Raw genomic sequence first — 15,433 nt, 5'->3', positions numbered from 1 at the left:
TCAAGCAGCAAATTAAAATTCAGTGTATGGATCTGTCAGGGCAAAAGGTTTACCAAATTCCTTGTGATTGCTTGTGAATCCTAATTGCCAATTCCCTGGTTCCTGCTGTTTCGCTGCATGATGCATGCCTCAGTCTTCGGCTTGTGTTACAACTCCACTTGAATACTCCCTACCCTAATCATTGTCTGAATATAGAGTTGCTCTAGGTTGCCTGTTTGGGTTATGTGTGGCATCAGGTGTGTGAATGGGTTTTTTCATGGTGGTAGGACCTTAGCATCTATGATTGCTTCTATCTTTAGAGCTATTGACAGAAACATAGGTTTAACCCAATGTTGGACTAATGTATGACTGCCAGTGTCCATTTATGATGGTATGAATCATGGGAACAAAGCATTGAGGTCAAAGGCATAATATGACAGCCAGGGAACTAACATTTTTAGAAGTAAAAGAGCCTAAATAAATCTTTCATGAAAAACGTACTTTAAAGGTATATTTAGTAGAGTCCTTTTGACTTTCCCAATGTTATGGATTGTGATCAGTTGATCTGTAGTGAAAATACTGGCCAGTGGCCACCATAAGAGCCGGTTCACACTGGGGCAGCACGACTTTCCGAGCAACTCGGCAAGGCGATCTGCACACGACTTCAGAGGCAACTTGCAAAATAACTTCTGTATTGAAGTCAATGCAAGTTGCCCTGAAGTCGTTCCAAAGTCATACAGGAACCTTTTTCAAAGTCGGAGCGACTGGAGTCGCTCCTATTAGAATGGTTCCATAGTACAGAACGGAGCACCACTTGTCAGGCAGCTAAGTCGCTTGACGAGTTTCCTTTGTGTGAACTGGCTCTAACAGTTTTGTGACTTTAAAGGGGTTGTAAAGGTACAATTTTTTCCCCTAAATAGCTTCCTTTACCTTAGTGTAGTCCTCCTTCACTTACCTCATCCTTCGATTTTGCTTTTAAATGTCTTTATTTCTACTGAGAAATCCTCATTTCCTGTTTTTCTGTCTGTAACTCCACACGGTAATGCAAGCCTTTCTCCCTGGTGTGGAGTGTCGTGCTCGCCCCCTCCCTTGGACTACTGGAGAGTCAGGACGCCCACTAACACGCAGCTCCTTTCTCTATCTGCAACATAGATAGAGCGACCTGACTCTCTTGTAGTCCAAGGGAGGGGGCGAGCATGACACTCCACACCAGGGAGAAAGCCTTGCATTACGGTGAGTAGTTACAGACAGAAGAACAGGAAGTGAGGATTTCTCAGAAGAAATAAGGACATTTAAAAGCAAAATCGAAGGATGAAGTAAGTGAAGGAGGACTGCACTAAGGTAAAGGAAGCTACTAAGGAAAAAACATTGTACCTTTACAACCCCTTTAAGCCATCTAGAGTGCTGCAAAATATGATAGGCAGTAACAGTTCCTAAGACACCTGGATAGTTGATATGATCTGTACATAATATGATACTTAGATCTAGAATGTACTATTGGGGAAAAATGTGACAACACAGTGGTATGCATTATAAGGTTGTTATTGCTAGGAACTGGTACAGGTGCATAGTGTTTATAGATCTTTAAGTTTTAATTAAACTAATGGGCAACACATGATATCCAGAAAGAGGAGCCAGAGCAGAGCCTTGTCATATGTTTGTTTATATAAATGGCACTGAACATGCTAGCTGGCAGTACAATGTCTGTCATTTTCTAAGCTTTACCTCTTTTACTTTAGTAATCAGTATATAACACACATTCAACCCTTTGGGAATATCACACCAAGATATACACTAAGCAAAACCTGCAGTGGACCAAGTATCAGATATATTTTTCCTGTAATGTGCAAGAATGCTAAGAAATAAGCAAGTGTATTTATTACAGAGATCACAGTACTCTATTTGACAATTCTTTCACCCAATTAGAGATGAGTAAATCTGCCCAGGTTTATTCACAAGAGGTTCTTTCAGTCCTGCTTAAAATCGTTGAAATCCGAAATTAGCTGTGAATCTCATGTGATGCTTTATGTGGTGGTACAGAACAGTCACTGCAGCATCAGCAACACTGTTTTCTGCTTTCACATAGTTGGATTGTTTTACATGTAGTTTGGCTTAAACACCACAGCAGCACTCCATTCTTATTCATTTTAGCTTGAAAAAAATGCCTTTTAATGTAGTTTTGGCTGTGGCACCTGTTGTTTTATTCAGCCGTAATAGGCCTGAATGTAATGGTGAAGGTAGTAGCGTCAGCAGATCTAAAATCTATAGTTTACTCTTAAAGCCCTCAAATTCATACAAATTGGCCAGTGGAATAAACCTGTTCAACAGTATAGTTTGTTAGCCCCTGACTACCACACTGAATTGTCTATATTAAAATGTCAAAACAGAGAGCACAAAAGCACTTTAACCTCCTGGGACCCGCGCTATAGTCAAATGACGGCTACAGCGCGGATCCCAAAATCCAACAGGACGTCAATTGACGTCCGCCCCTTTGGGCGTTCCCCGCGCGCGCTCCAGAGCGTGCAGCGGGGAAACTCTGTTTTACAGATCGCCGCGAACGGCCAATCAGAGTGGCCGTTTGCGATGCGATCTGTGCGGCCAATGAGAGATGATCTCATATGTAAACATATGAGATCATCTCTCATTGCCGTTTTACACAGAGACAGCGGTGCTGTCTCTGGAGAGGAGACCGATCTGTGTCCCTTGTACATAGGGACAAAGATCGGTCACCCCCCCAGTCACCCCCCTCCACCTACAGTTAGAACACAATGCAGGGAATACATTTAACCCCTTCCTCACCCCCTAGTGTTAACCCCTTCAATGCCAGTCACATTTATACTGTAATTAGTGCATATTTATAGCACTGATCGCAGTATAAATGTGAATGGCGCAAAAAATGTGTCAAAAGTGTCCGATGTGTCCGCCATAACGTCGCAGTCCCAATAAAAATCGCAGATCGCCGCCATTTCTAGTAAAAAAAAAATAATAAATAATAATAATTCTGTCCCCTATTTTGTAGGGGCTATAACTTTTGCGCAAACCAGACGCTTATTTTTTTTAAATCGGGATATTTATTATAGCAACAAGTAAAAAATATTGTATTTTTTTCAAAATTGTCGCTCTTTTTTGTTTATAGTGCAAAAAATAAAAACCGCACAGGCGATCAAATACCACCAAAAGAAAGCTCTATTTGTGGGGAAAAAAGGACGTCAATTTTGTTTGGGAGCCACGTCGCACGACCGCGCAGTCGTTAATTAAAGCGATGCAGTGCCGGAAGCTGAAATTTCACCTGGGCAGGAGGGGGGTATATGTGCCCAGTAAGCAAGTGGTTAAAAAACAACTTCATATTCCTCAAACTTCCTTCCAAACCTCTATCCCCAATTATTCTCAAAATATTGACTTCAGGTATGTGTTTGGTAGAAATCGGCTCGCAGGATGACAGTACACAATTGTGTAATCTGTGATAGAATAGCCACAAATATTGTTCAGTGGCTGGACAGTATTTAAGCAACTCGATTAGAAAGAAATATAATCTACACCACAGTCTCAGGTACTCAGCCCAGAAGGCCAATTCCAAGCCGCCATTATTTTGTGCAGAAGGCCATCCCTGCCCTCCATTAGTATGTGGAATGCAGTGAAGCAGCAGGAGGCAGAGGGGGAATTCAAGAACGGGTGCTAGTTGTGACGTGTGTGTGTTCACTTCCCACAACCTGGGGTTTAAATAAAATAATTTTTCTGTGCTAAATGATATAACTTTACCTAAAATCCCCAGCTGGTGCATTAAACTTGTATCCAAGCACCCCTTGATACAAATGGGCAATATCTAAAACCACATACGCCTCAAAAATATACAGTATATCCAGGGTGCTAGGTATAACCCTGGTCTCTGAACTCTCCTTTCGGTTCCCATCCAAACACTGTCCAAATTTTGTGACCTCAACCTCCACAACATCTCCAAAACATGCCCCTTCTTAAAGGGGTTGTAAAGTCAGAAGATTTTTTATCTTAATGCATTCTATGTGCAGCAGCCCCCTCAGCCTCCCTAATACTTAACTGAGCCTCATCTCTGTCCAGCAATGTCTTGTCTAAGAGTGTCTTGGTCATCTGGAACTCTCCCTCCTGATTGGCTGAGACACAGCAACACTATTGTATTCCACTGCTGTCAATCAAAGTCAGTTAGCCAATCAGCAGAGATAGGGGGTGGGGCCAAATCTAAATGGACACACGGAGCTGCAGCTCAGCTTGGGTGCCCCCATAGCAAGTTGCTTGCTGTGGGGGCACTTAACACCAGGAGTGAGGGGCCAGGAGCACAGAAGAGGCACCTGAGAAGAGAAGGATCTGGGCTGCTCTGTGCAAATCCACTGCACAGGGCTAGTAAGTATAACACAGCTTTCATTTCATTCCCTGGTTATCTCTCGTCTCGACTGCTGAAATTCCCTTCTCATTGGATTACCTTTACATAGTCTTTCTGCCCCTTCAGTCCATCATGAATGCTGCTGCCAGATACATCCACCTTACCAACTGCTCAGTGTCTGCTACCCCTCTCTGCCATTCCAATCCATTGGCTTCTGCTCTCACAACAAATTCAAAATACTAACAACAACTTACAAAGCCATCCACAATTGTGTCCCAGCTACATCACTATCCTTGTTTTAAAATACCAACCAAATCATTCTCTTTGTTCCTTTCAAGACCCCCTGCTCTCTTGCTCCCTTGTTATCTCCTCCTATGCTTACCTCCAAGACTTCTACAGAGCCTTTTCCATCCTGTGGAACTGCCAGTGTCCATTTATGATGGTATATTATGATTTGAAGAAGTTCTGTGACCTCTTGTTTTAAGGTACACATACATCTGGAGTATATAGGTATATAGGCAGATATCTATATTGTGGGGCTGCCAGGTTCCTCAGTCAACTCCCTGTGTGGGATACTTTTTTGGCAGGTATTATTCAATACAGTTGCTGTGTCCAAAGAAATGTGTAAAACCTGAGTGTTATGTCTCAGATACCACAATGACACCTACTGGCATGCACTTGAGTGTGTCTCCCATGTCCATAGCATCAAACTCAATTTCAGTGCATTCTCACTGGGCACTATAGGGACAGATGCTTTCCAGGGAGGCAGAACCTCTGTTATGCTCATTTATTAATAGTTATACTACATACACATTTTGTTCAGTCACCTTACCTATAAGCACTACACTAATGTCTCTCTTTATCAACAGCACTCCAATTCTTTCCCTATCACAACTAAAGCATATTGTCAGTATGGCTGTTGAGAACCCACTATTTTAAACAATTTTTAAACCTTGTAAAAAAGGTAATATGGATTATTTCTGAAACTAACCAAAAGCAGTTATGGTATCTGCATAGTTTTTAGGGATGGTCCTGATATTCAAGTTGAATGTAAGTTCAACTCGAACATCAGGTGTTCATTTGTTCGCAGAACAAACAAACATATAGTGCTTTCGTGGCGAATTCGAGTGCTGCGGAGCACCCCATAGTGCACTGCAAAATCACAGTGCATTGACGGCTGCTGATTGACTAAACATGCACCTGACCTGCATGCTTTGGCCAATCACAGCACAATCTGCTGTGAGAGCTATGATTGGCCAAAGACACAGTGCCTTTGACTAATCATGGCTCAGGGGGCTCAAGTCCACACCCCATACTATATAGAGCTGCTTCTAACAAGGCAGCCGTATATAGTAGACATGTGCAATTCGTTTTGTTTCTAATTCGTTTTTTTACGAAAATTCGTTAATTACGAATTTTCGTATTTACAAATTTTTTTATTTACGAATTTACGGACTTCCGAAAATTTTGAATTTACGAATTTACGAATTTTCGTATTTCCGAAAATTCCAATTTACGAATTTTCGTATTTTCGAAAATTCGTATTTACGAATTTTCGTATTTCCGTTTTTTTTAAGAATTTCGGAAATTCGGATTTTAGAATTTTCGAAATTCCGAATTTTCGAATTTTTCAAATTTTCAAATTTTTCAAATTTTCGAATTTTTCCATTTTTCGATTTTTTCCATTTTCGAATTTTTCAATTTTCGAATTTTCGAATTTTTCAAGTTTAGAATTTTCGAATATTTCAAATTTCGAATTTTTCCACTTTTCCAATTTCAAATTTTTCAGATTTGGAATTTTTCAAATTTCGAAAATTGAAAAATTCGAAATCGAAAATTCGAAATTTCGAAAAAAAAAATTCGTTTCATTCGTTTTTTTTTAGTTTCATTCGTTTTTTCCGTTTTTTGCTTTTTCGGAAATCCGAAAATTTCCCGAATTTCCGAAAAAGCAAAACAAATTTTTTTTTTTTCGAAATTTACGAATTTCCGAAAAAAAATAAATAAAAAGAATGAAACAAAAATGGAAAAAAAGAATTTTTCGAAAATAACATAAACGAAAAAAAAACGCATTTTTTGGCAGCGCACATGTCTAGTATAGTGCATGAATAGAGATTAGCCAGGTAGTGTAGTGTATATATATATAAAAACAGTTCAGAGAATATAGTGCAGTTAGTGTAGTATATATAATGCAGTTAAGAGATTATAGTGCAGTCCGTATAGTATATATAATACAGATCAGAGTATATAGTGCAGTCCGTACAGTATATATAACGCAGTTCAGAGTATATAGTGCAGTCTGTATAGTATATATAATGCAGTTCAGAGTAGTAAAGTATGTATAGTATACAGTATATAATACAGTTCAGAGTATATAGTACAGTCCTTATAGTATATATAATGCAGTTCAGAGTATATAGTGCCATCAGTAGAGTATATATAATAAATTGCAGAGTATATCATGTAGTCTGTGTAGTATATATAATACAGTGGAGACTATACAGTGTAGTATATATAATACAGTGCAGGGTATATAGTGCAGTGCAAAGTATATACAGTAATACAGTGTATTGAAGTGGTTAATGGGAACCCTATGACAAAATTAAGAAAAAACGTTATAGGTCCCCCTCAAAATCCAAACCAGGCCCTTTGGGTCTGGGTTTGGCATAGATTTTAAAGGGAACTCCATGCCAAAATGTAAAAAAAAATGGCATGGGGTCCCCCCAAAATCCATACCAAACCCTTATCTGAGCAAGCAGGAAATGGGGGGCGTGAGCGAGCGCCCCCCTCCTGAACTAAACCCGACTGCTTGCGCTCAACATGAGGAGGGTGCTTTGGGGACAAGAGCCTCTTCCCAACAACCCTGGCCATTGGTTGTCGGGGTCTGCGGGGGGCTTATTGGAATCTCAAAGCCTCATTTAACAAGGGGACCCCAAGATCCCCCCCCCCCCCATGTGAATGGATATCGGGTACATTGTACCCTTACCCATTTACCAAAAAAAGTGTCAACAATTTAAAACCACAACAGACAAGTGTCCCGTGCTGTCCATCCATCTTTAATCACATCAACCGACAGACCCGAAACATTTAAAACATTTAAAAAACTTTGCTTCAATGGGAGGCCTCCCAGCAACTGCTGTCTCTTGGCTTTGACAGCTGTTATATAGGCAGGGGCGAGGCCACCCGCTGAAGTAACCAAGTGACCCTGCCCCCTTCTGCCCTTGCCTATATAATAGCTATCAAAGCGAAAAGACAACAGTCCCCGGGAGGTCTCCCATGGAGGCAGAGTTTTTTCTTTTCTTTTTTTTTCTATTTTTCAGGTCCATCAGGCGACGCGATTGAAGATGGATGGACATTGTGGGACACTTTTTAATCTTTTTTAATAAAAAGAATTGTCAAACTGTTTGTTGTGGTTTTTACTTTTTGACACTTTTTTTGGTGAATGGGTACAATGTACCCAATAACCATTTTTTGGTACATGATACCCATTCACATGGGGGCAGGATCTGGGGCCCCCTTGTTAAAATGGGGCCCCATACACTTTTTATGGCAATAACTTGCATATAAGCCTTTAAAATTAGCACTTTTTTTCATGTTCGTGTCCCATAGACCTCAACCTCCCTGGCGGTATGATTATTTCAGAAAAAAGGTGCTGAAAGCGGTACCATTATTTGCAAGGAAATTTGGCGTTTTATACTGTAGGCCTGTAATTCTTAGGAATAACTCACTTAAATCTGACCAAACAAGAGTCTAGTAGGCATCCCAGGTATGAAGTTTTTTTTTTTTAAAAAAGTATAAATTATAATAATATAATAAATTATAAATATTTATAACAAATAATAATATAATTATAATAAAAAATATTCAATAATGTAATCAACTCAAAATCACTGAAAATTGCTCAGTTGCAGAATTGTCACTGTCATTACTTTTATTTTTTATGACGAATTTCCCCACAAATCGCTATCGCACAATTCTGCAAGTGATTATACTTTATGTCAAAACCATTTTTGACATAAAGGGACACTTTTGGTTTCTATGGACAATCTACAGTTTGCAGGCAGAAAGAACAGTTTTTATTATATAAAAGTACATGTAGGGCACTGGGCAGACCATTAGGGACAAGGGGGGTGTGTATTTTTTACATACAGTACTGTAATCTTTAAGATTACAGTATACTGTATGTATTGTGTTTGTTTACCTTTTTGAATTTGGCGCCGTTCTACGCTCCCGTGCGTCGTAACGTCGCAGGGAACGGAGATCGGCGGCACACAGAGGCACTGTGTGAATCGAGCGAGGTCCCGCTCGCTCACACAGCACAGTGGCATCGCTGGATCCAGGGACAAGGTAAGTAAACCAAGCCTGTGGATTCAGCGAGGCGAGCCCGAGTCTGACTCGGGGTTACCGATCGTAGCCCAAAAATCTCACCGTGAGTCAGGGGGGTTAATAGGGTGCGTATGTTCGCTAGAACCTTTTGCCTGTTTGCATGTTCTGGTGTGAACTGAACCAGGGGATGTTCGGCCCATCCCTAATAGTTCTACCTGTTAGAAAGTGTCTATAACAACTACTTTAAGTAGCTGAAGAGGCAACTTTTGAGCCTCCAATAATATTTCACTATCATTACTTGTAAAATTCTAGCAAAAGCATGCAGAACTTATGGGTCGCTCTCTTAGGCCTCATACACACGACCGAACATGTCTGCTGAAACTGGTCCGCGGACCAGTTTCCGCGGACATGTCCGACCGTGTGTAGGGCCTAGCGGACTGGATTCCTGGCCGAGCGGACAGGTTTCCAGCGGACAAAAGTTTCTTAGCATGCTAAGAAACTAGTCCGCTGGAAGCCTGTCCGTCGGACATGTCCGATGGTCAGTACGACTCATCGTACATGTCCGCTGTCCCGAGAACCCGCGCATGGCGTCGAAGTGATTTGACGCATGCGTGGAAGCATTGAACTTCTGGGTTCGCTCACGTCGCCGCATCATCGTCGCCGCCATGTCACCGCGTATTCTGTCCGCAGGGAATTTGGTCTGATGGTGTGTACACACATCAGACCAAATTCTGCCAGCAGACATGTCTGATGAAAACGGTCATCGGACATGTCGGGTTGTGTGTACGAGGCCTAACTCTCTCTGTATATACTATACTATAATATATATATATATATATATATATATATATATATATATATATATATATACATACTTTTTTTTTTTTTACAAAATCCTTTTGCTCTGCTTGATGTGCCTTTTTGGTGTTCTATTAATCAATATCTTATAATAAATTATATAAGCAAACGTACATATTTAATCTGAAACAATTTTATCTGAAATCATCAGATACAGAAGGCAATCCTCTAGTGCCAGCAGCTTGAATATAAGATTCTGCCATCCTACCTTTCGGTGACATTTGTGATCATGCCATCCCTCCTCAAACCTTTTAACAGAGCTATATGTGCCAGCACTGCCACTGACTTTGTAGCTCTGAGAATTTCATGCATCTGCCTCTCTAGCCCCTGAGGTGACACTTGAGGCACTTCCAAACAGATTTACATCAAGTGAAAGTTGTGCTTCCTAAGCATTTTTACACTTCCTAGCTACGTCCTATGGTTTTCCATTCAATTCAGAAAGTTATGTGCTGTCTAAGTCCCATGAAGTAAAAGGGTACTTGAACCAAGAGACAACACAGAAAAAATATATCTTTCTAGATATTGTTGCCATATTATATTTGTGAGTTAAGAGTTGTGTTATTGTACACAAAACTTATTTTTATCTAAATGAGATCTATTACAAGGTCAAATCGTTCTACCTTGTATGTTGGATAGCTACAAATAATTTTTCCATTAGGAAGTGTATATATATATATATATATATATATATATATATATATATATATATATATATATATATATATATATATATATAGTTTGTATTAATTTTTTTGTCAAATGTATTTTAAATTTTTTTCTTTTTTGAAGTTTAATAGTTTACAAGGTTCTAGTCTACTTTTTTAAATTATTATAAATAAAAAATACACTACAATGAAATATTTAAAAAAAGCCATCTAACTTCATATACTGTTTGTTTGCTTTATCCTGTCTCTCAGGGAGTGACGTGCATGTAGCAATGTGTCCTGTTTGAATTCATGCAGTAGATCCAGCTACTGCATGAATTCAACACAATACGCCCCACTGCTGTTTGATCACACTGCTCTATTGGAGATGAATTGTTAATGAAAAGTGATTGGCAGCACTGGTCTTAGAGGGGGCGTGTCAGCAAGGGGGAAAGAACATCTGTGTGAAACAAACGTTTTCACTTGTTCTATGGGGACATACCCTGGTGATTTTGGCCTGATAACATGCACACAAAGGGGTTTGAATGCCTATTAATCATCTTCATCTGTGATCTGTTTGCTTGTAATTAGTAGGCCAGATCCACATAGAATTGGATAGGCGCAGCGTATCAGAGATACGCTACGCCGCCGTATCTTACCTGGCTTTAAGTCGAATCCAGGAAGATTTTGCTCCGTAAGTTACGGCGGCGTAGTGTATTTCTGGCGGCGGAATTCAAATCGGCGGGTAGCGGGCGTGATTCATTTAAATGAAGCGCGTCCCCGCACCGATTGAACTGCGCATGCTCCGTTTCAAAATTTCCCGCTGTGCTTTGCGCGAAATGACGTCGCAACAACGTAATTTTTTGAACTTAGACGTGACTTACGTCCATCCCTATTCACGGACGACTTACGCAAAAAAAAATAAAAAAATTGACGCGGGAACGACGGCCATACTTTAACATGGCAAGTCTATCTATACGCCGCAAAATAGCAGCTTTAACTATACGCCGGAAAAAGCCGACTAGAGACGACATAAGAGAATGCGACGGCCGCGCGTACGTTCGTGGATCGTCGGAAAAAGCTCATTTGCATACCCGACGCGGAAAACGACGCAAACTCCACCCAGTGGACTCCGAAGTATTGCATCTAAGATCCGAAGGCGTACGAAGCCGTACGCCTGTCGGATCGAACCCAGATGCCGTCGTATCTTGGTTTGAGGATTCAAACTAAAGATACAACGCGGGTAATTTGAAAGTATCAGTAGATACGCCGGCGTACTCTCTCTCTGGATCTGGCCCAGTGTGTGTGTATAAAAGGTCAATGAGTTTCTGGACCCCTGACCCTTGCATCTTTCATCCAGTGCTGCATTGACGTTTCTGGATTCTGAGTCATGGGGAAAGCAAAAGAATTGTCAATGGATCTGCGGGAAAATGTAGTTGAACTGTATAAAACAGGAAAGGGATATAAAAAGATATCCAAGGAATTGAGAATGACAATCAGCAGTGTTCAAACTCTAATTAAAAAGTGGAAAATTATTTTCTGAATTTTTCAGTTTGTTTGTGCCCATCCAAAAATATTGAGCACCAGCCGTCACTGCTATAGGTCATCAGTTATGAAGGAGGTCTGGTGCTAGAAGTATTGCTGACATGCACAGCAATATGAACCATTTGTATCACAATCAATGTTTTCACATGTAGGTGTATTTAAGTTCATATGTGCATAAATGTGGGGGTGGAGGGGACTCAAAAAGAAAAAAATTGGGAGAAGGATTTTATGTGCTTGGGTGTAATTTGTATTTTTTTTTCTTGCTTAACTTGCTTCACTGGGGGGAAGCATTACCAGCAGCAGCGGAGAGCTGTACAGGGAGAGATCTGTGGGGGGCTGTGCTAGGGGATCATAGCTGTACTGTGAGAGGGAATCTGTACTAGTGGGAGGGGAGGGGAGAACTGTCTAATGACCTGTGCATTATGCTCTCCTGACCCTGCGCTGTGTTATGCATGCCCAACCCCTGTACTTTGTGCATTACTTTATTACTACCCACATGCTCTGTGTGTTACTTACTCCAGACCCTTGTACTCTGTGTTACACACTTCTGACCCCTGTACTTTGTGCAATAAACACTCTTACAGTATCACAGTACAGTACAGTGATGATGTGACTGCTACTTTTATAAAGGACTACATATCTGGGCTTCAAAGGCATTTGGTGCAGACAATGTTGATTTATATTCTTTGTGGCTATTGAGGCCACCGTTTACGATATTCCCATTCCATCAACCCATGACAGCTTATCTGACACTCCACAATCTAGCAGACATGATCCATTCCATTTCCCAGAATAACGAGACTTCCACACAGCTCTCTTACTGGTTTCAAAATGTATGAACGAACTTTATTGGTACTCAGCTTTTTATGCAGTTACAGGCATGTTACAGGGACAATGAAACTCTCCACCCACACATCACACCACAGGGGGGGCTTCAATACACCTTCTCTTAGACAATGACATTCAGTTGAGTTAATTATTAGTCATTATCCAGACAGCCTGTCTCCACAACAATAAGTGATTCACCTGCATAATACACATTTCTATGTCAGACGTTTTGGTACCGATCTGACATACTGTAATTACTACAGTTGACAAGTACATTCCACACATAAAACAGTATTAGCATACATAATGAGAGGTCTTAGGAGCCAGGCTGATTTAAAACCTAAAAGCTAGACATCTGACCTTTACGGACTGAATTAGCATCTCACAATGGAATGTCTAGGAGCAGCCCCAATTAAACACCTCAAAAGCATGTGTCCTCACATTGAATGAAAACACTCCACTGACCTGGTGGGGTCAGAATAACCACTTGTAATATCTCAAGATATCCTGCAATATGAATTATCAGTTATCAGTCACCCTATGCCCAAAAGGGGCACAGGGTGACCCTAGACCCAAGAGTCATTAGTGACGCTGGCACAGGAGTACCCCCATCCTTCAAAAGTCTCTGGGTGTCACGGGTCATTCCGCTACAGACTGAAATTCAAGCCCCCATAGAAGCCGCTTGTATTTTGCCCAGGTCTTCCCCCTTTTTGCAACGCAGCCGTGCACAAGGTAAATTTACATAGCCAGGTGCACACACACCTCGGCTCACTGTCTTCAATAACCAGACTAAGGGTTTTGTTTTGTTTTTTGTTTTGTTTTTGAAGAACTTGGATAGGGAAGGGAATTTAGTGGGATACTCCAAGAAATAACTATCCACAATTAAAGGGGTTGTAAATGTCAGTTTTTTATTTTCTAAATAGGTTCCTTTAGGCTAATGCATTGTTGGTTCACTAACATTTTCCTTCAATTTCCCTTCTAAAAAAATTTTTCTTTGTTTTCTTTGTCTGAATTTCTCACTTCCTGTTCCTCCTCAGTAAGCTGTTCTGACTGACTAACCCCCAGCCAGAACGGCTCGGATGATGGGGGCAAGCTTACTGAGGAGAAACAGGAAGTGAGAAATTCAGACAAAGAAAAAAACATTTAGAAGGGAAATCGAAAGAAAAGGTAAGTGAACCAACAATGCACTAGCTTAAAGGAACCTATTTAGAAAATAAAAAACAAACCTTTACAACCCCTTTAAGGACATCTAACTGATCTCTCGGTTAAGCTCTGGTGAAGTCATTGCTGCAAGCAGATAACAGACTTCTCCTTAGCAGTAGCAACAAAGTAGTTTCAGGAATGAGCAAAGTCCATTAGCAGTAGTAGTAGCCAGTTACAGAAGACTGCTCCAGTATTTGGCAGCCCAAAAGTAGCAGAATTGAGCAAAGTTGTATGCAGTAGCAACAGCTGGACAAGACACTAGTCAGTGTCCCCTTTAGCAAACACACAGTCAACCTTCTAGCACAAGAGGGTGGCAGCAGCTCAAAAGTTTCTAAGATCTCCCAGAAGTTTGTACTCACAAAATGCCCAGGGAAAGCTGGTTACCTCTTTCCAACTTCCAAGCAACACTTTTCTTCAGTGATACCAGACCAGATCTTCAACAGACAGCCCCTCAGTCAGCTCTCAGTTGAACCAGGTTCACTCTAACTAACTTCAGGCTCTCTGTTCTCCCATCTGAGGCTGTATGGCAGCACATTCTCTCTCAATTCAGGCCCTTGGGTAGCCCATCTGGGGCCACATGGCAGTAGGTGCCAGTGGAGGCAGCAGCCTCTCCCCCAGCTAATGCAGTCCACAAAAGACCTTGTGCGCAGTGCATCCAGAGAATAAATACCCTATCCCAGCATCCTCTAGGGCCACCCTCCCTGGGATTGGCTGGAGTGGCATTATATTTATGCTGTGTTCTGCATAGCATCCCCCTATTCATCCAGAACCTTCCTAAGTTACCTGGATACAGACTACGCCAGAGGCAGACCCAGCCAGCAGCTGAGCACACTGAGCAGGCAGCACTAATCAATCACAGCTCTCTGTAAATGCCCCTAGCAATTCTCCTATTAAGCAGAAGAACAAAAACTACAGTATAATACACTAATTCTAGCACCTTTAGTTGTGTAAAAAAATATTTGCCCCCTTTCTGATTTTTTATTTTTTTGCATATTTCTCACATTTACCGTATTTGCCGGTGTATAAAGTGACCGGGCATATAAGACAACCCCCTAATTTTACAGTTTTTAAAGATGTTTTGCCTGTACTCAACGTATAAGATGACCCCCCTTCCGAGTCTTCCGACGCTTCATATTTCTTCCTTCTGGAGCCATATTCTTCTTCATTCTTGCTGGAGCTGGAGCCATATTCTTCTTCCTTCTTTCTGGAGCCAATCACGGCAAGCAATTTATTCTATAAATGAAACCAAAGCCTGCTTGGATTGGCAGAGGCTGTAACATCATCAGCCCGCGCCTCTGACTCTCAAAGCCAATCCGAGCAGGCTACTGTATGTAGCCTGCTCGGATTGGCAGAGGTTGTTACTCCAATCCGAGCAGGCTCTGTATTAATTTGAATACATCGCTCTCTGGGATTGGCTAAGCGGTATATACTGTACGTAGCCAAAGCTACATACAATATTACCGCACATCCAGCAGGTATCCGAAAAGCTGACCCAGCGTATAAGACGACCCCTGCTTTTTGGCAAGTGTTTTTAGGTGTAAAAGGTAGTCTTATACACCAGCAAATACAGTAAATGACTCAGATTATCAAACACATTTTATTATTAAACAGAGATAACCTGAGTAAATACAAAATACAGTTTTTAAATGATGGTTTCATTTATTAAGGCAAAAAAGCTGTCCAAACCTGCCTGGCTTTA

This window comes from Rana temporaria, chromosome 3 (genome assembly GCF_905171775.1).
Source record: "Rana temporaria chromosome 3, aRanTem1.1, whole genome shotgun sequence".
Lineage (NCBI taxonomy): Eukaryota > Metazoa > Chordata > Amphibia > Anura > Ranidae > Rana > Rana temporaria.
The sequence above is the reverse complement of the archived record's forward strand: the minus strand, read 5'-3'. Positions refer to the sequence as shown.